The 22,113-nt window shown below is 34.9% G+C and overlaps 1 long non-coding RNA gene across 1 annotated transcript; it reads left to right on the top strand.

Annotated features, from left to right (window-relative positions):
- The first annotated feature begins 9,747 nt into the window (after positions 1 to 9,747).
- LOC143077987 (uncharacterized) lies at positions 9,748 to 19,880 on the top strand. The gene is made up of 3 exons (XR_012978979.1): positions 9,748 to 9,863; positions 12,281 to 12,422; positions 19,124 to 19,880. It is a non-coding gene; the product is annotated as an uncharacterized LOC143077987 (long non-coding RNA).
- Positions 19,881 to 22,113: the final 2,233 nt, after the last annotated feature.

The following is a 22,113-nucleotide window of genomic DNA, read 5'->3' as shown; positions in this document are numbered from 1 at the left end:
TACAATTCAAGATAAAGGGGGAGGTCCGACCTAATGTCCCTATTCAAAAGCATTGATCGGCAAAGCTTAAGAAAAGGGGTGTTCGACCCCCGGAACAGCCCGTGATCTCTAACTGCGACGTTGTTCATCAACACAAAGTTTATACGCAAATCTATTCAATTGATTGTAAGGGATAAATAATACAAAAGTGTAGCAGCCGAGAGGAAATTGTTAAAACAATCATTATCTTTTTAAATCTGCAAGGCAACAGTTGAGGATGCAAAGTTGTCATCGTGCATTACAAAAACGACACCAACATTACTATTTCAAATGAAACAGTTTGTAGAGTATCCTCTGAACCATATTTTTTTCTTGTTTTCGTATTCTAACCATTGCATTAAAAGTACCCTGTTTCGCGGGGAAAGTCTATTGCTTCTGCTGATAATATACATATCATACATCTTTCTACAACTTCGGTCCTTATAAATCCTTGTCTTCAAATATTCGGTTTTGTGCGGTCCTGATGGTAAATCTAGAAAAAGCGTCTCGGACACAAGCAATTTTAACGTGTTGCTTTCATCCTTTTTTTGTATAGATACACCATTTGTTATTTTGTATCTGTGTTGTTTGTTTGTTTTTGTATTTTGAGATGACCCCTTGTTTTTGTCACCTGTAATCGTAAGTCTAAAGTGTAATCCTAGGTATAGACATAGTTTCCGCAAATGTCTAGTAAACCTACAGTTACACACAATTCATCGCAACTAAAGCATTACCAATGACAGCCTCTGACATGACTGTGGTTGTTCCTTTTTAACAAATGTATCCTACATAATTAGACTTATTACCGGGTGTGTACTTACATGAGCAACACGACGGGTGCTACATGTTGAGCATGTCCTAGTTACCTGTCCGGAGCACCTGATATCATCCCATGTTTCGTTTTGATTAGTCTTCATTTGTCTATGTTGTGTTTTGTAAAATTGAGAATGGAAATGGGGAATGTGTCAAAGAAACAACAACCCGACCATAGAATAGACAACAGCAGAAGGTCACCAATAGGTCTTCAATGCAGCAAGAAATTCCAGCACCCGGAGGCGTCCTTCAGCTGGCCCCTAAACAAATATTTATACTAGATCAGTGATAATGGACGTCATACTAAACTTCAAATTGTACACAAGAAACTAAAATTAAAAATAATACGAGACTAACAAAGACCAGAGGCTCCTGACTTGGGACCGGCACAAAAATGCGGCAGGGTTAAACATGTTTACGAGATCTCAACTCTCCCCTTTTACCTCTAGCCAATGAAGAAAAGTTAACGCATAACAATACGCACATTAAAAGTCAGTTCAAGAGAAGTCCGATTCCGATTTCAGAAGATGTAACAAAAGAAAATAAACGAAATGACAGTAATACATAAAAAATAACAGACTACTAGCAGTTAACTGACATGCCAGCTCAAGACCTCAATTAAACTGATTGAAAGATTATGTCTTCATCATATGAATATCAGGCACAATCCCTCCCATTACGGGTTTAGTATCATACCACCATAAAATATACGAGAAGAACACAACTCGTTTTTCAGTAATACATAAATTTATCTCGTTAAAGTCTAAAACAGTGTTAGATACACGAGTGAAACGTACAAGTTGAGATATATAATTATATATATATATAATTTTTTCTTTTTTTTCCACTCCTTATATATTCAAAACACCCAGTTTGGTAAGATATCTTCTTGACCATACGTCTTATGGTATTTTGAAATGAGATCCATCACTTTGTACCGTGATATTTATCTGGACATCAAAGTTAATCTGTCGTTCTTTATTTTGACCATTACTATATCTTTATACCGCTTAGTGGTTTTTTTTTCTCATTTGGCTGGAAGACAGATGACCTTGCAAAGTCACCCAAAAGTGACGGAGAGTAATCCAGAAGTACCTTTTTGACAGTTAATGAACTCAAGAATCATTTATTTTCAACTATTTGAAATCGTTACTTTACGATGAAGCTCTGAAAGTGACGGATTTTGAAATCACTATAAATGCAATTAGTTATCAAATGTACCAGGATTATAATTTAATACGCCAGAAGCGCGTTTCTTCTACATAATACTCATCAGTGACGCTCAGATCAAAATAATTATGAAGCCAAACATTTACAAAGTTGAAGAGCATTAAGGACCCTTAAAATTGTGCCAAATACGGCAAAGATTATGAAATGTCAATTTCTCTGTTACAAGAAAGAAATGGTCAACAACATAAAATTACACAGAGGTATATGCAGGCATTTATTGATATCCCGTCGCCTAATTACACACTTTCAGCCTCCGAAATGTTAATGATGGCATTAAGATTTGCATAAGAGGTTTAGAATCACTAGGACAAACCGATGATTCATACAGAGCACAATTAGTACAAATTATATTAAAAAAAACTACAAGGGGGAAATTCGAATGAACCTAGCAAGAAAATTTGGGTCTACTAACATACGCTTGGCCGACTTACGAAAAAGCATATTTAATGAATTAAATATCATGAAAGCCGGTCACTCAATAGAAAGCATAGAAAATCATACCGCTACTCTCAGCATTTTTAACAAACACGAAATCATGTCACAGCCACCCAAATTAATTTATCAAAACACTAACTCTAATTCTAAACAGTGTGTTTTTGACACGAGTCACACGGCTCGGTAAATTGTATAAAAGTAAATGAATATATATATATATATATATATATATATAGACCGAATGTCAATAGTAAAAAGAGACCTATTATGTTTCAACTGTTTAGGACATGGCAACTTTGTCGATTGTAAGTGAATCAAATCTTGCAAAAAGTGTTACAACCGTCATCACACGAGTTTGTTTCAAAGAAAATACACAAATAGAAAATAAGGACGAGTGTAAACGTAAGTACCATACAACACAATGCGAAAGAATCGGACACAACTTTACATGCACAGGCAAAAAATGTGCTCAAAACCGCAATTAATTCTGTACAATCAGGACAACAGTGTTAAGATGACGACATTCTTTTTTGACGAAGGAACACAGAGGTCGTTGATCACACAAGACCAAGCCGCTAATTACAGTTATCAAAAGCCGGCACAGAGACTCTAAACCTATCTGGGTTTTGAAACATTGCAGAAAATACCACAATTAGCCACTTGAAAACTGCTGTCATCTTTTTGCTTTTAGAGCAAATGCCGATCAGAGTATTGGCCGTACCGAAAATCTCTGCAACAATCAAATAAAATAAAATTGAGAATGGAAATGGGGAATGTGTCAAAGAGACAACAACTCGACCACAGAAAAAAAAACAACAGCAGAAGGTCACTAACAGGTCTTCAATGTAGCGAGAAATTCTCGCGCCTGGATGCGTCCTTCAGCTGGTCCCTACACAAATATATACTAGTTCAGTGATAATGAACGCCATATTAATTAAATCTTCATTCATAAAGCTGCTGAATTACCGTATTTTATCCGAAATAGAACTCGAACATCCAGTTCCTATGAACGACAATTTTCAAGTCTTAGAACTTGTAGGAGCCGAGTACTGTTGTTCAATTGTACAAACCCATATCATTAGAGACGAGGGATCTATTGCCGCGAAATCTAAAATTAGTAATTTATTATCTGGACCACTTTATGGTACATCAAGCAACAATAACCAGCAAACATCTATAATGAATGTAAGGATATCACAAAATACAGAATAATGCGATAAGGAGACGTTATGGAAGACAGAATCATTTGACATTGCACAAGAAAAGAAAGACTTTCAATATTAATATCAGAAGGCATGTATGAATTAGCATGATGACAGATAATTCGCTACTTTGTCCCAGAAAAAAGATCACCCACCTTAACTAGTGAACAAACAGATTTATAAATGAAGAAAAAAAACTGTAACAAAAAATGTGAAAGGAACCGCAACCATTATATTCACTAGGACTGACATCTAATGGATACACAGGACCGTGTGATGAAATATTACCCCGAGACATATGAAGATCGACGCAAAAAAAAAAGATAAAAAAATGACCGTCGTATGTAATAACCGGGAACCATTTACCGAAATTTTATGGACTGTTAACTGTGTTAGTGGATTTAATGGTGCTTTATTAATAAATTATATCATTTGATATTATTCGTGTTCATTATCAAAGATTGTTTGAGATAATCAAAGTTCTATATTTATCAGAGACAGTAGTTCAAAGTGAAATTTTCTAATTCATTTTCATTTGAATGTAATTTAATTCATTTGCGGGCCCGCTACCGCTCTCTATATACACACGCATGACGTCACTGTTGTTGTGACGTTACCTAGATCAGAGTTCCAATATAATATCATTCGAGAAGTTCTTATTTCTAAGCCTTTATTTGTGTCCGATACAACGACTCTACGATGAACATATTATTTCGAAGCACTGACGTGTAACACTTATCAATTCATTTTTTTTTCTTCAAATTTTGAAAACTTTTAAATTATTTTTAAATCAAAGGTGTTACACGGACCTTACTATAATGAAGCAAATTTCTATATACTTAACGTTGCCTAGATCAGAGTTCCAATATAATATCATTCGAGAAGTTCTTATTTCTTAGCCTTTATTTGTGTCCGATACAACGACTCTACGATGAACATAATATTTCGAGACACTGACGTGTAACAACCTATTAATTCAAAATTTGTTTATTTTTTTCAAATTTTGAAAGAAAAAAAAATTAATTCATAAGTGTTACACGGACCTAAGTATAATGAAGCAAATCATTAAATTGCTTCTTGCAATACTTTTCTGCTTTCCGGCAATTAAATATTTCTTCTTCAAATTTAAATATTTTAAGTCATAATTAGCCGAAGCTTAAGTTGATGTTTTTCAAAGCCAAATTAAATACCCACAATCTAAATATGACATGGCAATATTTTTATATACTAAACTTGATTTTTTTTTCAAATTTGGTAAACTTTTCGCCTCTTATTGATCTGAGAAAACAATGGTCGCCGTTTGATTTTCGTTGTCAAGAAATAAAGTTCATATAGTTGACAGTGTAGTTCATTCCTATTCAATTTTTCATAAGTTGTGCTTACAATAGCAGATTATTTGTGTTATATACATAGACTGTAAATCAAATCCTTGAAATGTGAACAAGCTCGCGTGTGCCGCATCAACTGTGATTCAAAGGCAAAATTATTAGAAAAAATGGTTTATAACTACAGAGAAATGAGAGTTAAATTTACATAAGGTAAACTGAAATATCGGGATTTTCTTAAATCATGGTTTTAATTAGTCTACCTGTTTATACATAAAAGCAAAGGCAAATGTATGTGGATCGAGCTTTGCTGGTTAAAATGTTTTGGTTAAAATATCGATTTGTTATGTCTTTATATATATATCATCACTGTATAACCCCCAGACAGTCACTACGTTAACGTTGCACATGTCAAAAACAGAACAATTTGTAAGTATTGATAATTATATTTCTTAGAATTGAAATAGTTAAATTTTTTAAACAGGACAGTAAATCATTTTCTCAAAAGAATTCTAAAAAGAATTTCTGTATTTATCAGGGTTTACATACATGCAGGCGTTGATGTACTCATAAACAATTTTCTAATCATCTTACTTTTATATATATAATGTGAATTCAGAAATTTTTAAATATGTATTAATTGATATTATTGTTATTGTGAATCCTAAAAGAGAGATTAATTATAAATATGAATTTAGAATACCAGCTAGAATGTGTTACTAATGTGTAACAGAACATTGAAAAAAAAAAACAATTACATTGTAGTCAACATTCAAATACGATAATTTTAGAATTCTGTAAATGTCAGGAAGCTGTAGGGACAAACATTCAAAAGTAGTTCACGAGAAAAGCCTTCCTGATACATCTAGTTGTAATCATGGTAATTAAGAAAAAGACCAGGAAGAAAACTTTGAAGAAGGTGTGATAATTACACAAATCTATAAATTTAATATGTGGCTACATTAGCACTTGACCTACATGATGTAGGTTTATCTTTACCTCTGAGGTTGTTATAGATCATGTTTTTCAGTACCATTCATTTTTAAATTTGTACTTGATCTTAGTATTGTGTATAAGTTTCATAACATTTGGTTGAGTAATTAAAGCAAAAGAACGGAAATGAGAAATTCATTTTTCATTTTTGTTTATTCAAAAAGGGGCAAAACCAAAGAACAGTAAAAATTACATCACCCAATTTTGATCTGTATCATGTGGTAATAAGGATATAAGTCGCATGTTTTTTAACATTTGGTTGAGGCAAACTAAACATGATTAACCCCGCCACATTATTTATGTATATGCCTGTCCCAAGTCAGGAGCCTGTAATTCAGTGGTTGTCGTTTGTTTATATGTTACATATTTGTTTTTCATTCATTTTTTTTATATAAATAAGGCTGTTAGTTTTCTCGTTTTAATTGTTTTACGTTGTTTTATCGGGGCCTTTTATAGCTGACTATGTGGTATGGGCTTTGCTCATTGTTGAAGGCCGTACAGTGACCTATAGTTGTTAATGTCTGTGTCATTTTGGTCTCTTGTGGACAGTTGTCTCATTGGCAATCATACCACATCTTCTTTTTTACATAAGTTGAGAGAACAGAAACGAAAAATGCAGCAAGTTTTTATGTTTATAAAAGGGCATTCTTCAAAGCGGTAAAAGTGACGCCACCCAATATCTAATTTGATCTGTATTATACAGAATATGACAGAATATGACTCAACATGTATACAACATGGCAATTGTACTTTATATAAGTAATTTTTATAAATTATATGACAGCAATCACTGCAATATAGGCTCATGGCTTGGGATAGGACATACATAATGTGACGGGTTTAAAAATGTTAGCGGGATCCCAACCCTTCCCTTACATGGGACAGTGGTGTAACAGTACAACATAAAAACATTATGCTTACTTAAAATGAATGCCTCTAGTATTAGTATCCATTGCTCCATGTGTTAAAGGTTAAATTGAGGTCAAGGGTTTAAGAAAATAAACAAGCCTTCAAAATGTGAATGAACTTTGACAAATTTGGCCTATATACACATGATGCACATAAACTTTTGAAAGTTTTTTTTTAATATTTAACGTTTGTTCGTTTCCAGATGATTCAGTTACACAAGGCCAACATGGATATGACATAACAGAAACGGTTAAAAATGTTGAAGAACAAAGACTTGCTGCAGCTTGTGTTTTCGAACTATGTTAGTATTAGTATGTAAAGACTGCATTAATTAAGAAATGAATTTTCATACAACTACCAAAAAATAAGTTTTTTTTAATTTTATAACAGGGATATCAGTGTTGATGCATTTAAATAAGAATGGGTATATAATATAATATAAACTAAAATGCTTAATAATTTCATTAGTTAGGAAGTAAGAAAAACTGCAAAGCAGAAATTTTCCTCATAAACATTCATGAAATATTTGCCACTGGATCTTAATCAACCAATAAAAGTTTAAGAAAGTTTTTTTAAATTTTAAGAACTTGAACCACCAAGTGAATGTACTGTTTCCTGACAGAAAAACAAGGTCCATTTTATAAGTAAAATATAGATAAACAGGATTTTTTTTTTAAACATTTACTTCTGGATAATATCTTATGATCATAAACAAGCTTCTGCCAAAGTTTGGTAGAAATCACGGCTAGTTTATGAAAGTTATTAAAATTTCAAACGCTGACGGAATGTAGGATCACTATGTCTTGCTTTTTCAACAAAAGTCGAAGGCTCCACATAAATCATTCAGAAAAAAAGTATAAATAAGGATGAACATATTAACTTAAAGTGACTGATCAATTGTATCAAAAGGCACACTCTGATGAAACTGTGCCATAACCTATGTACATTTATTAATAGAACACGGGACCAACCATGACAGCTAACAAAAACAAAGGAGGAATACCACATAAAACATACATACAAATTATGCATTCAACTTCAAATTTATCCCATGCAAGCACACTCAGTACAGCATTTAGCTTGTATTATAATTTAAGTGTAACAAGAAAATGTTTTGCTGTGCAATATGTTGCAAAGGTTCTTATAGTCTATGAAAAAAGGTTTGAGCGGAACTTATTCATTGATTTCCATAAAATATGTATATGTTATTAAAGATAATATCACAGAAACTTTTTTAACATTTTGAAAACTTTTAATTTTTAATTGGAACAATTGATGAACGTTTTAAAATTGTTCTACCACCATTAATAGAAACAGAAAAGGGGTTTGTTAAGAGCAGAAATATTTTTGATTCTTAAAAAAAGGTGCCGGGTATTTTGGAATGTATAAATATTGAAAACGAAGAAGGATCCATCATTTTTTTTTTCAAGTTTTGATTATGCAGAATGGGAATGGTTAGATGCATGATAAAAAAAATCAATTTTGAAAATGGGTTAAAATATTACTAAAATGTTTTTTTTTTTTTTTTTAATCAAGACAAACACCCTTTTCTACATCAATCCGTCAGGGCTATCCAACATATAAGCTATACATTTTACAAGCAGAACCGATGACAACCTCAATTAGTATTAATCCCAGTATTTAAGGAATTAATCAACATCACTGCAACATAGAAAATGAAAACAAAAAGGTTAAAATAAACCTGTTAATGGACATTTTTTGTGTATAGATCTGTCCTGAATGTTCTTGCATTTATTTGTACTGTTTTCCTGTCATGTAATGTTGTTATTTTAGTGGTATATTTAACATTGCCATAAAAGCGCGAGGTTTGGCTAGCCACAAAATCAGGTTCAACACACCATTTTTTCTTAAAATGTCCTGTACCAAGTCAGGAAAATGACAGTTGTTATCTTGTAGTTCGTTTCTGTATGTGTTGCATTGTCGTTGTTTTTTGTTTGTTTTTTTTTTTTGCACTTCAGTGTTTCTGTTGTTTTGTTCTTTTCGTTGATTGGTTTCCCTTGGTTTCAGTATGTAACAAGGATTTGGGTTTTTTCCAATCAATTAATGACTTTCAAACAGCGGTATACGACTTTTGCCCACATTTACTGTGTTTGAACTTTTGTTTTGCCCTTTGATTATAGATTTTCCGTTTTGAGTTTTCCTCGGAGTTCAGTATTTTTGTGATTTTACCTTGTACCTTTATGAATACAAGATAGACCTCGTATTGTATAAGTTGTGAGCCGCAAGGATAACATGGTTGATATCAATGAGTTTAAGAGTGAAGCTAAATGTAAAGATATTGCGGTTTAGACTCCAATACCGGTATTCTCTTTGTTGTCCCTATTCCTTAGTTTTTCCGTTTTTTACATATCATTACAAAAGTGTCATAGCAAATCTATGCGAGCTATTCTTGATAGGCCTAGAATTAGGCCTCTTTCTTAAAGTTTTGGTGGCAGACTTGTTAGATATAATAAGAAATAAGTTCGAATATGTCTTATTTTGTAATTATATAAATTACAGATGATATTCAGGTGCCTGATAATTTAAAAACAGACGTGTTATGTTTTATTTGTATTTACTTATTAATTGTAAAACAAGATTTCTTAATCTATTGTTGAACATGTTAACATGATAATTTGAACTGACTCACAATTCCTTCTAATTAAGAAAATTAAGACATTGACACAATAGTTTTAGGTATAGATTCAAAGGATACGCGATGATTCCGGGCTCATGATTTCTTTTTTAAGAATCAACGCTCATTCATTGTATCTATAAGTACATAATAAATTGTGTTGTATTGATTTAAATAGACAAAAGATATCTGCACTCTGATTTAAACTTTGTAACTGAGATGACCGTATTGAATGAAACTCAAGTATTGATTTATTTTGTTAACTTCTATATATACTGGACAAAAAAACACATCAAAATTGAGGTATGTTTTTAATTTTCTGAAATATATCACTATAATATATACAGGTCCAGCCATGCCGTAAAATTTTACCAAATGCATTGGTTTATCTGCAATTTCATCGTTTGTGAGGTGATTGTTAGATAATTTCTCATATGGCGGCTTGCCGGAAATGGTATATATGCAGGTGTATCGAAAGTCGTAAGAGTTTATTTTAAGATTAAATATTACGAATACTCTTACGTGTAAACTAAATCTTGCGTTTGCTTTGGTGAAAATGACTTACTAATTCGCTTACTATACACATAAGATCTATGAAAAGATTTGTTCACTGATAAACGATTAATGGTATCTTTTCTCTGTAGTTACAATTTGATTTATGAGAATGAAGTATTCATTCAATCTGCGCAGTTGTAAGGTAAATGAAACATTTTTATAGGGGTTTAAAATTAGTAAAGTAAACACTGCATGAGTTTAACGAATTTCAAAGATTTCTTATATATATGGTATGTATTTACAGTACATTTCTTTATGAAAATAAGATGGTGGGGTATACGTTACAGTGGACCAGCTCTCTAATGAGAAAATAATACAACCATTTTTGTTTTCAATTTGTTTTGTATTATAATTATATCAACGGTATAATAAAAGGAAGCCTTTAATATGTCCACAAGAATTAACAAGTAGGAACGACTACATTTGCAAGTTGGAGCTTTGAAATGATAAAACCAAGACGTGTGGTATAGGTCAATCAAACCGCAATCTAACGATTTTTGCCATCCTTTTTATTTGTTAAATACTTCGCTTAAGTTTGAAGAGATTAACCCATGACTTTACAAATTGTTCACTGAATATCCGTCCTTATTAAATATTTTGATATAACGAAAAATGATAAACACTATGTCGTTTTATGTATCATGTTGGTAGCCAGATTTCCGCTTTCACTAACTGGAACAAGATCACATATCAACATGTTTCCCTTACCAACAAAAATATCAGTTACAGTTAGTTTTCATCGTTTTGTTTATAACAATTCATTTTCAATATATTTTACAGATAAACGCTCCGTTATGTCATATTGAACATGCTTATTTTTCGATATTTGATATTCTTTCTTTCATTTTGTATTTACCTATCTATGTATTCACATTGTATTGTGGGTGAAAGAGTTTTTAAATTAAATTGTATGACTAGAAATGTCGAAATGTGAAACTTCCCTTGCAGAAAGTAAAGTAAAATAGTTTTGCTTATAAGATATAGGATGGACCACACAAATTAAAGGCATTATTCCAACGACATCAATTGTTGGATGAATGTAATTAAATAAAAAAAAAAGGCAAAAATTTGACATAAGGATAGTTGTTACAAGGATTTAAAATCAAATAGTTTTTTTTAAGTTAGTGATATTTTTTAAAAGAAATCATCCTGTGATATGATATTTTATTTTAGTAAAAATATGTCACATAATAACATGCATAATTGCAATCAAATTATTTATTTTGATTAAAAAAGGAAATATATAAGCTGATTTCACTTGAGGTAATTAAAATCATACTTGATAGGTCAGTCATCAGACAATTTACATCAACATGACAAACAAATCCTAAATTGCAGCATTCATACACTCGTACCAAAGGACGTTCTATCTTCTATGTAAGTGATAAAAGGACAAAGCATCATATAAATGTATACAGAAAAAAAGACTCAAAACAAATTTAATATATTTTAAAATGATTACGCAAGACTTTCTTCCAAGTGACAAGTTTGGAAAAATAATGTTTTATTAATGTTACAAAATGTAATTTGACCGAGTGAAATTGGACATGACGTTGGTATCACAAGACCAGATGCTTTTGCCAAAGACTCGTGATTATCTGAGTTTCATTCCATCTCTTCAGGATTTTCAGTTATAGGTTTTCGGGAAAGAAAAACACGTTATTGTCAACAATAGTCCAAAAATTAACTCGGATTTTCCGCAACCTCCTCTGTCACACATAATCTATCAGAATAACGAGCTCCTTATACAATCCAATTAAAAGCAGTTCAACAAGAATATCTAGCTATACAAATCAAACAACATGAGGTTCCAAAACAATGTCTGATCGCATCAAAGAATATATTAGAATCTAGTCTCCAGCCATATATTCTACAATATCATCTGACACATCCCTGCCTCAAGCTGGTTCTACTAACCCACTACTGTTTGTGATTTCAATGTTAACACGTGAGCTATGAAAACACTCATAGTGAAAGGGCTAGCGTTACAATCGGACTTAAGTAAAGGTCAATCAAAAACTGTTCTATGACAGAAATTTTTGTGAATAACTTAAAGACTGAAAGTACACCAGAGAACGATAAAAAATTATAGTGACAAACTTTCAGTTAGTATGGAAGACCAGAGTAATACTTATAATGATATTGATACTCGTGAGGTTTTGCAGGTAACCAATTCTAGATCTGAAATGAGTTCTGAATTTACTCGTATGACATCTGTACCTGAAACAGATGGTGAACCTTTAAGTTATCCTGTCAAAAGTACTACAAAGAAGGAAGGAACCGTATCAGATCTATTTGATGGAAAAGGTAATGAATAAATAGGGTTACGTGTACAATTGGTTATTAGACAAGACAGAATTATTTTTGAGTTTGTTTTCTTACTATGTGTATTCATTCACCATTTTCTCTGTTACTACTTATGTCACATATATGGTTTTCAAAGTAAACAAATATTTATTATAAGCTGTTGATTTCCATACTACAGTAAATATGCGGTTTTTAAAGTTAAATGAGAATTTATAAACCGTTCATTAGAATATGTTTGTTATAGTCACATTTTTTACTTTTTGAGAAAGTGCCAAAACAAGACATATCAATATAAATCACACCAAACACAGCACATTGTCAAAAAATGATATTATTTGCCAGTATACATACAAAAAAGAGAAAGACACATAAATGCATCATTATTAAAATGGAATTGTTAATAAATCTACTCTCTCAAAATTATTGGAATTAAAAATCGTCTTATCCTTTTTTTTATTATTTAATTGATTATCTAACGATGTCTGTCATTTATACTAAACACTGACAACTAATCGAAAATTGAATTTCATTATTCTCAAATTAAATTGCAGTATTGACACAAAAGACAAACTTTTTCACATTAAAACTACACCATAACATTTATTGTGAATACTGTCAAAATATCGGAATATCTTTTTGTGAGAGGCATATTTAGAAAGGACATTAATTTTCTAATCAGAACCCAGTCAGTGACATTTCCTTTCGTGTTATTTGTCTTAAAAATCAGAAAATACAGCGAAAAAAGAAACAGAGGTACAGACAAAACTGACTTAACACTTACTATCATTTCTTTTGCTTCAGAAAATTATATCATAACTTATTATAAACTGTTATATTTGCACAGTTATGAGAACTTATAATCCTATATCCTTTCGATAATGTTTATTTATATTCTGGCCTTACACGAGGACATGCGTATCACATGATGTTAAAGGTATTTAAAAACTCATCCGTTAAAAGTAGACCAAGTTATACCTTAGTCTTCGGGAACATGATTTATTTATTAGTTGTAATAGGACTTACCATAGAAAGCAAATTCACAAAAATACCGAACTCCGAAGAAAATTCAAATGGAAAGTTTACACTCAAAAGCTCAAACACATCAAACAAATAGATAGCATCTATCATATTTCTTTGATTTACTGCAAGTGTTCTCTTTTTTTCATACTTTTTGTCTATAGTTTATATTTTAGCTGTCCAAAGTTAGGGAAGGTGTGATTGCTAACAAACAAGTTCAACCCCGCAGGATTCTTTATATGACTGTCCAAAAGCCCTGTTGGTGATTTTTATAGATGATTAAACTGTATGTGTGTTTTTCTTATTGTTGAAAGTCAAACGGTGGCCTCTAACTACTTACATCCACGTCATTCAGTTGTAGTGTGGAAAGTCGTACGATGACCTCTAGCTGCTTACATCCACGTCATTCAGTTCTAGTGTGGAAAGTCGTACGGTGGCCTCTCACTGCTAACATCCACGTCATTCAGTTGTAGTGTGGAAAGTCGTACGGTGACCTCTAACTACTTACATCCACGTCATTCAGTTGTAATGTGGAAAGTCGTACAGTGACCTCTAACTGCTTACATCCACGTCATTCAGTTGTAGTGTGGAAAGTCGTACGGTGACCTCTAACTGCTTACATCCACGTCATTCAGTTGTTATGTTGCAAGTCGTCCGGTGACCGCTAACTCCTTACATCCACGTCAGTCAGTTGTAGTGTTGAAAGTCGTCCGGTGGCCTCTAACTGCTTACATCCACGTCATTCAGTTGTAGTGATGAAAGTCGTACGATGACCTCTAGCTGCTTACATCCACGTCATTCAGTTCTAGTGTGGAAAGTCGTACGGTGACCTCTAACTACTATCATTACGTCATTCAGTTGTAATGTGGGAAGTCGTACGGTGACCTCTAACTGCTTACATCCATTCAGTTCTAGTGTGGAAAGTCGTACGGTGACCTCTAACTGCTTACATCCATGTCCTTCAGTTGTAGTGTTGAAAGTCGTCCAGTGGCCTCTAACTGCTTACATCCACGTCATTCAGTTGTAGTGTTGAAAGTCGTCCGGTGACCTCTTACTACTTACATCCACGTCATTCAGTTGTAGTGTGGAAAGTCGACCGGTGGCCTCTAACTCCTTACATCCACGTCATTCAGTTGTAGTGTTGAAAGTCGTCCGGTGGCCTCTAACTGCTTACATCCACGTCATTCAGTTGTAGTGTGGAAAGTCGTACGGTGACCGCTTAATGCTTGCATCCACGTCATTCAGTTGTAGTGTGGAAAGTCGGACGGTGACCTCTTACTGCTTGCATCCACGTCTTTCAGTTGTAGTGTGGAAAGTCGTACGGTGACCGCTTAATGCTAACATCGACGTCATTCAGTTGTAGTGTGGAAAGTCGTACAATGACCTCTTACTGCTTGCATCCACGTCTTTCAGTTGTAGTGTGGAAAGTCGTACGGTGACCTCTAACTGCTTACATCCACGTCATTCATTTGTAGTGTGGAAAGTCGTACGGTGACCTCTTACTGCTTGCATCCACGTCTTTCAGTTGTAGTGTGGAAAGTCGTACAGTGACCGCTTAATGCTAACATCCACGTCATTCAGTTGTAGTGTGGAAAGTCGGACGCCGACCTCTCACTGCTTACATCCACGTCATTCAGTTGTGGTGTGGAAAGTCGGACGGTGACCTCTAACTGCTTACATCCACGTCATTCAGTTGTAGTGTGGATAGTCGTACGGTGACCTCTTACTGCTTGCATCCACGTCTTTCAGTTGTAGTGTGGAAAGTCGTACGGTGACTGCCTAATGCTAACATCCACGTCATTCAGTTGTAGTGTGGAAAGTCGGACGGTGACCTCACTGCCTACATCCACGTCATTCAGTTGTCGTGTGGAAAGTCGTCCGGTGGCCTCTCACTGCTTACATCCACGTCATTCAGTTGTAGTGTGGAAAGTCGTCCGGTGGCCTCTCACTGCTTACATCCACGTCATTCAGTTGTAGTGTGGAAAGTCGGACGGTGACCTCTTACTGTTTGCATCCACGTCTTTCAGTTGTAGTGTGGAAAGTAGGACGGTGACCTCTTACTGCTTTCATCCACGTCATTCAGTTCTAATGTGGAAAGTCGTACGGTGACCTCTAACTGCTTACATTCACGTCATTCAGTTGTAGTGTGGAAAGTCAGACGGTGACCTCTTACTGCTTACATACACGTCATTCAGTTGTAGTGTGGAAAATCGTACAGTGACCTATTACTGCTTACATCCACGTCATTCAGTTGTAGTGTGGAAAGTCGTACAGTTACCTCTAAATGCTAACATCCACGTCATTCAGTTGTAGAGTTGAAAATCGTCCTGTGGCCTCTATAAGCTAACTGATTACATCCACGCTATTTAGTTGTAGTGTGGAAAGTCGTACGGTGACCTCTAACAACTTACGTCCAATTCATTCAGTTGTATTGTGGAAAGTCGTACGGTGGCCTCTAACTGCTTACATCCACGTCATTCAGTTGTAGTGTGGAAAGTCGTACGGTGGTCTCTAGCTGCTTACATTCACGTCATTCATTTGTAGCGTGATAAGTCGTACGGTGACCTCTAACTGCTTACATCGATGTCATTCAGGTGTAGTGTTGAATGTCGTACGGTGACCTCTTACTGCTTGCATCCACGTCTTTCAGTTGTAGTGTGGAAAGTCGTACGATGACCTCTAGCTGCTTTCATCCACGTCATTCAGTTCTAGTGTGGAAAGTCGTACGGTGGCCTCTCACTGCTAACATCCACGTCATTCAGTTGTAATGTGGAAAGTCGTACGGTGACCTCTAACTACTTACATCCACGTCATTCAGTTGTAATGTGGAAAGTCGTACAGTGACCTCTAACTGCTTACATCCACGTCATTCAGTTCTAGTGTGTAAAGTCGTACGGTGACCTCTAACTGCTTACATCCACGTCATTCAGTTGTAGTGTTGAAAGTCGTCCGGTGGCCTCTAACTGCTTACATCCACGTCATTCAGTTCTAGTGTGGAAAGTCGTACGGTGATCTCTAACTGCTTACATCCACGTCATTCAGTTGTAATGTTAAAAGTCGTCCGGTGACCTCTTACTCCTTACATCCACGTCATTCAGTTGTAGTGTTGAAAGTCGTCCGGTGGCCTTTAACTGCTTACATCCACGTCATTCAGTTGTAGTGATGAAAGTCGTACGATGACCTCTTAATGCTTGCATCCACGTCATTCAGTTGTAGTGTGGAAAGTCGTACGGTGACCTCTAACTACTTACATCCACGTCATTCAGTTGTAATGTGGGAAGTCGTACGGTGACCTCTAACTGCTTACATCCACGTCATTCAGTTCTAGTGTGGAAAGTCGTACGGTGATCTCTAACTGCGTACATCCATGTCCTTCAGTTGTAGTGTTGAAAGTCGTCCGGTGGCCTCTAACTGCTTACATCCACGTCATTCAGTTGTAGTGTTGAAAGTCGTCCGGTGACCTCTTACTACTTACATCCACGTCATTGAGTTGTAGTTTGGAAAGTCGACCGGTGGCCTCTAACTCCTTACATCCACGTCATTCAGTTGTAGTGTGGAAAGTCGTACGGTGACCGCTTAATGCTAACATCGACGTCATTCAGTTGCAGTGTGGAAAGTCGTACGGTGACCTCTTACTGCTTGCATCCACGTCTTTCAGTTGTAGTGTGGAAAGTCGTACGATGACCTCTAACTGCTTACATCCACGTCATTCAGTTGTAGTGTGGAAAGTCGTACGGTGACCTCTTACTGTTTGCATCCACGTCTTTCAGTTGTAGTGTGGAAAGTCTTAGGTGACCGCTTAATGCTAACATCCACGTCATTCAGTTGTAGTGTGGAAAGTCGGACGGTGACCTCTCACTGCTTACATCCACGTCATTCAGTTGTGGTGTGGAAAGTCGGACGGTGACCTCTAACTGCTTACATCCACGTCATTCAGTTGTAGTGTGGAAAGTCGGACGCCGACCTCTCACTGCTTACATCCACGTCATTCAGTTGTGGTGTGGAAAGTCGGACGGTGACCTCTAACTGCTTACATCCACGTCATTCAGTTGTGGTGTGGAAAGTCGTACGGTGACCTCTTACTGCTTGCATCCACGTCTTTCAGTTGTAGTGTGGAAATTCGTACGGTGGTCTCTAGCTGCTTACATCCACGTCATTCAGTTGTAGCGTGATAAGTCGTACGGTGACCTCTAACTGCTTACATCGACGTCATGCAGGTGTAGTGTGGAAAGTCGTACGGTGACCTCTTACTGCTTGCATCCACGTCTTTCAGTTGTAGTGTGGAAAGTCGTACGGTGACCACTTAATGCTAACATCCACGTCATTCAGTTGTAGTGTGGAAAGTCGTACGGTGACCTCTTACTGCTTGCATCCACGTCTTTCAGTTGTAGTGTGGAAATTCGTACGGTGGTCTCTAGCTGCTTACATCCACGTCATTCATTTGTAGTGTGGAAAGTCGTACGGTGACCTCTTACTGCTTGCATCCACGTCTTTCAGTTGTAGTGTGGAAAGTCGTACGGTGACCTCTTACTGCTTGCATCCACGTCTTTTAGTTGTAGTGTGGAAAGTCGTACGGTGACCGCTTAATGCTAACATCCACGTCATTCAGTTGTAGTGTGGAAAGTAGGACGGTGACCTCTTACGGCTTGCATCCACGTCATTCAGTTGTAGTGTGGAAAGTAGGACGGTGACCTCTTACTGCTTGCATCCACGTCATTCAGTTCTAGTGTGGAAAGTCGTACGGTGACCTCTAACTGCTTACATTCACGTCATTCAGTTGTAGTGTGGAAAGTCGTACGGTGACCTCTTACTGCTTACATCGACGTCATTCAGTTGTAGTGTGGAAAATCGTACAGTGACCTATTACTGCTTACATCCACGTCATTCAGTTGTAGTGTGGAAAGTCGTACAGTTACCTCTAAATGCTAACATCCACGTCATTCAGTTGTAGAGTTGAAAATCGTCCTGTTGCCTCTATAAGCTAACTGATTACATCAACGCTATTGAGTTGTCGTGTGGAAAGTCGTAGGGTGACCTCTAACTACTTACATCCACGTCATTTAGTTGTAGTGTGGTAAGTCGTACGGTAGCCTCTAACTGCTTACGTCCAATTCATTCAGTTGTATTGTGGAAAGTCGTACGGTAGCCTCTAACTGCTTACATCCACGTCATTCAGTTGTAGTGTGGAAAGTCGTACGGTGGTCTCTAGCTGCTTACATCCACGTCATTCAGTTGTAGCGTGGAAAGTCGTACGGTGACCTCTAACTGCTCACATCCACGTCATTCAGTTGTAGTGTGAAAAGTCATACGGTGACCTCTAACTCCTTATATCCACGTCATTGAGTTGTAGTGTGGAAAATCGTACGGTGGCCTCTAACTCCAACCCTACTAAGATATACAAAAAACTTTTAGAGGACTATTCATGTTTGAGTTGGCAACGACATTCTCGGATATATACTTTTTTCTCCTCCTTAGGCTAACTGATAACTCACTTTTTATACTTAGCAAATTAGTTTTTTCAATCTTTACAATAATAAATTCCTTACCATTAAGATATCAAAAGTATTCGGAACATTGTATAAATTATCCTTTTCCAGTGACAGGTATTCAAATTAATCTAAGGCTCTTATAAAATGAAAAGATAAAAAGAGAGACTGATAATTTTTACACTTCTTTTGTCACAGATATCATTGATGCTGTAATTCTTCATGCTGAAGATGACAGACAACTAGCAATAGAGTTCATTCAAAATATGGAGACAGAATTTCCAGAATTACAACTAAATTTAAAACTTTTCGAACATTTTGATATAGGAAAAGGTATACTTGAATCAGCACCAGATCTAATTAGAACCTGTCGATTCATATTTGTTTTTGTGACGACACAATTTGAGCAGGATGATATGTCAGGATACGTGAGTCAGATGCTATTGATTGATTCTATTAAGAAAAAATGCGACAGACTTATACCTATATTGAAGGATGACCATTATATTTTCATGTTTAGACCCCTGCTTCATTTGAACTACAATAGATATTTGGAGGGAAAATCTCAAAACAGTGCAGATCATGGGTTTTTAAAAAGTTTTCAGAAATTGATCATACATGGGAGGACATCGCATTTGACAAGCTAACAATGTGATGATAAGGTGGGAATCCTTTGTGTTTATTATTACAGTTCTGTATGTTCATACTTGTATATGACATTCCTATAGAGTTAAAGTCTGGATTACAACAAAGAGACCAGTTGTGTTATCATATTGCAGATAAGAATAAAGCATATTTTGCAGCTCATCCATTGGTATTTATTGTATATGTATGGGTCTTTCAATATTTTATAACTGGTATTTTGAATTGTCCAAAATTTCTATATGAAAAATTGTCTTCCTGTTTGTATTTTGGTTGACCTACACAGCTACTTTTGCATAGGTACTATTTCTGTACCAAAAATATGTAGTACTGGAAATCTACTTTTAATATTCAGTACAATTTTGTTACTTAAGAATTATTGTAATATTTAGGTACCTTTTTTTACAGTACTTGATTTGTACTTGACATTTAAGTACTACAGATGTTTGGTTGCACGGTTACATTTTCAGTATTTTGAAAGCTTGTCTGATGTTCAAACATGGAATACTATTATCATTTTTGGTATTTTTTTGTACCAATATTTTAAGTACAAATCAAGTACTGGAAAATACAAGTACCTAAGTATTATAATAATTCTAAAGTAGAGAAATTGTACTAAATATTAAAAGTAAATTTCCAGTACTACAGATTTTCAGTACAGAAATAGTACAAAAATAGTACCTATGCAAAAGTAGTTGTGTACCCTGTAAATTTTATAAAAATATGTCGACCCTTTTTGAAGTTATTGTTCATTGATTTCATATTTAAGCATAGATATATATCAAAATTGATATCTTTGTGTAAAGGAGAAGGGAGAGTAGACAAAATTTAACACTATAATATATATGATAAATCATCAACATATATATGTAATAAAATTAACGGTACCAATTTTCTTGCACCAGATGCGCATTTCGACAATACATGTCTCTTCAGTGATGCTCGTGGCTAAAATATTTGAAATCCAAAGCTTATATAAAAGATGAAGAGCTATAATCCAAAAGGTCCAAAAAGTATAGCCAAATCCGTGAAAGGAATCAGAGCTTTGCACGAGGGAGATACATTCCTCAATTTATAATAATTTATAATATTTATTTTGTAACAGCAAATTTTAATAACACAAAAAATCAGTATTTTCATGCAAGTACCGAAGTACTGGCTACTGGGCTGGTGATACCCTCGGGGACTAATAGTCCACCAGCAGAGGCATCGACCCAGTGGTAGTAATAAGATTAACGGTACCAATGTTCTTGTACCAGATGCGCATTTCGACAATACATGTCTCTTCAGTGATGCTCGTGGCTAAAATATTTGAAATCCAAAGCTTATATAAAAGATGAAGAGCTATAATCCAAAAGGTCCAAAAAGTATAGCCAAATCCGTGAAAGGAATCAGAGCTTTGCACGAGGGAGATACATTCCTCAATTTATAATAATTTATAATATTTTGTAACAGCAAATTTTAATAACACAAAAATTCCGTATTTTCATGCTTTAACTCCTAAAGGAATGCATCGTCTATATAAACTATCTCTTATTTTTTTATGCTCCATTAATGGGCATTTGTTTACCGGTCTGTGGGTCTGTCTGTTCGTTCGTTCGTGTATCCGTTCGTCCGTCTGTTCCGCTTCAGGTTAACGTGTTTGGTCAAAGTAGTTTTTGATTAAGTTGAAGTAAAATTAACTTGAACTTAGTACACATGTTTCCTATAATAGGATCTTTCTTTTTTTAATGCCAAATTAGAGATCCATTTTCACGGTCCACTGTATATATAAAATGATAGTGCGGATGGGGCATCCGTGTACTTAGGACACACTCTTGTATTTTTTCGTATTATATATACGTATATACAATTTTAGAAATTAGCCCTGTAAATAGAGACGCAATCTATTTTGATATGTATTCTTGGATAAAGCATATGTTTACATCTTACATTAATACAGAAGAGATTGGTTGAAAATTTGTGTATTAATTCTAACTTCAAATGTTTAAATAATTTTTTGATTATTATTCAAAATTTCATCCAAATATTGATAACATGATAAATCAATATATATTGAAAAAAATACATATATATATGTCGTGTACAAGTTGCAATTTTGTACAGGTTATAACATGTACAAAAATATTGTACATGTTATAATTTGTACAATGCCAAAATACAAGTTATAACATGTACAAAAGTACCTTGTACATGTTATAACATGTACAAAATATTGCTTAAAAATGGTTTTAACCTGTACAAAATTTAAAAATAATAATAGAGCAGAATATACATTCACGATTGAAATTTGAAAGTGAACCAGTAGATGTCATGCTAATACTTCCTCACCAACCATGTTAGCATCACTTCATTTAATTACTATTGTTTCTGTTCCTGTTTCTAACCCAATTGTTTGTTCATTGTAATGTTGTTTACTGAATCATGACCATTCAATTCACCATCAGTTTAAGTGTTTGTGTCAGTAATAACGTCCGTCTCTGACATTGTTTTGTCAGTTTCAATTTCAGTGTCGGTATTATGTTCTGTCTCTGTAAAAGGGTCTT

This window comes from Mytilus galloprovincialis, chromosome 6, assembly GCF_965363235.1.
Source record: "Mytilus galloprovincialis chromosome 6, xbMytGall1.hap1.1, whole genome shotgun sequence".
Taxonomy (NCBI): Eukaryota; Metazoa; Mollusca; class Bivalvia; order Mytilida; family Mytilidae; genus Mytilus; species Mytilus galloprovincialis.
The sequence above is the reverse complement of the archived record's forward strand: the minus strand, read 5'-3'. Positions and strand labels throughout refer to the sequence as shown.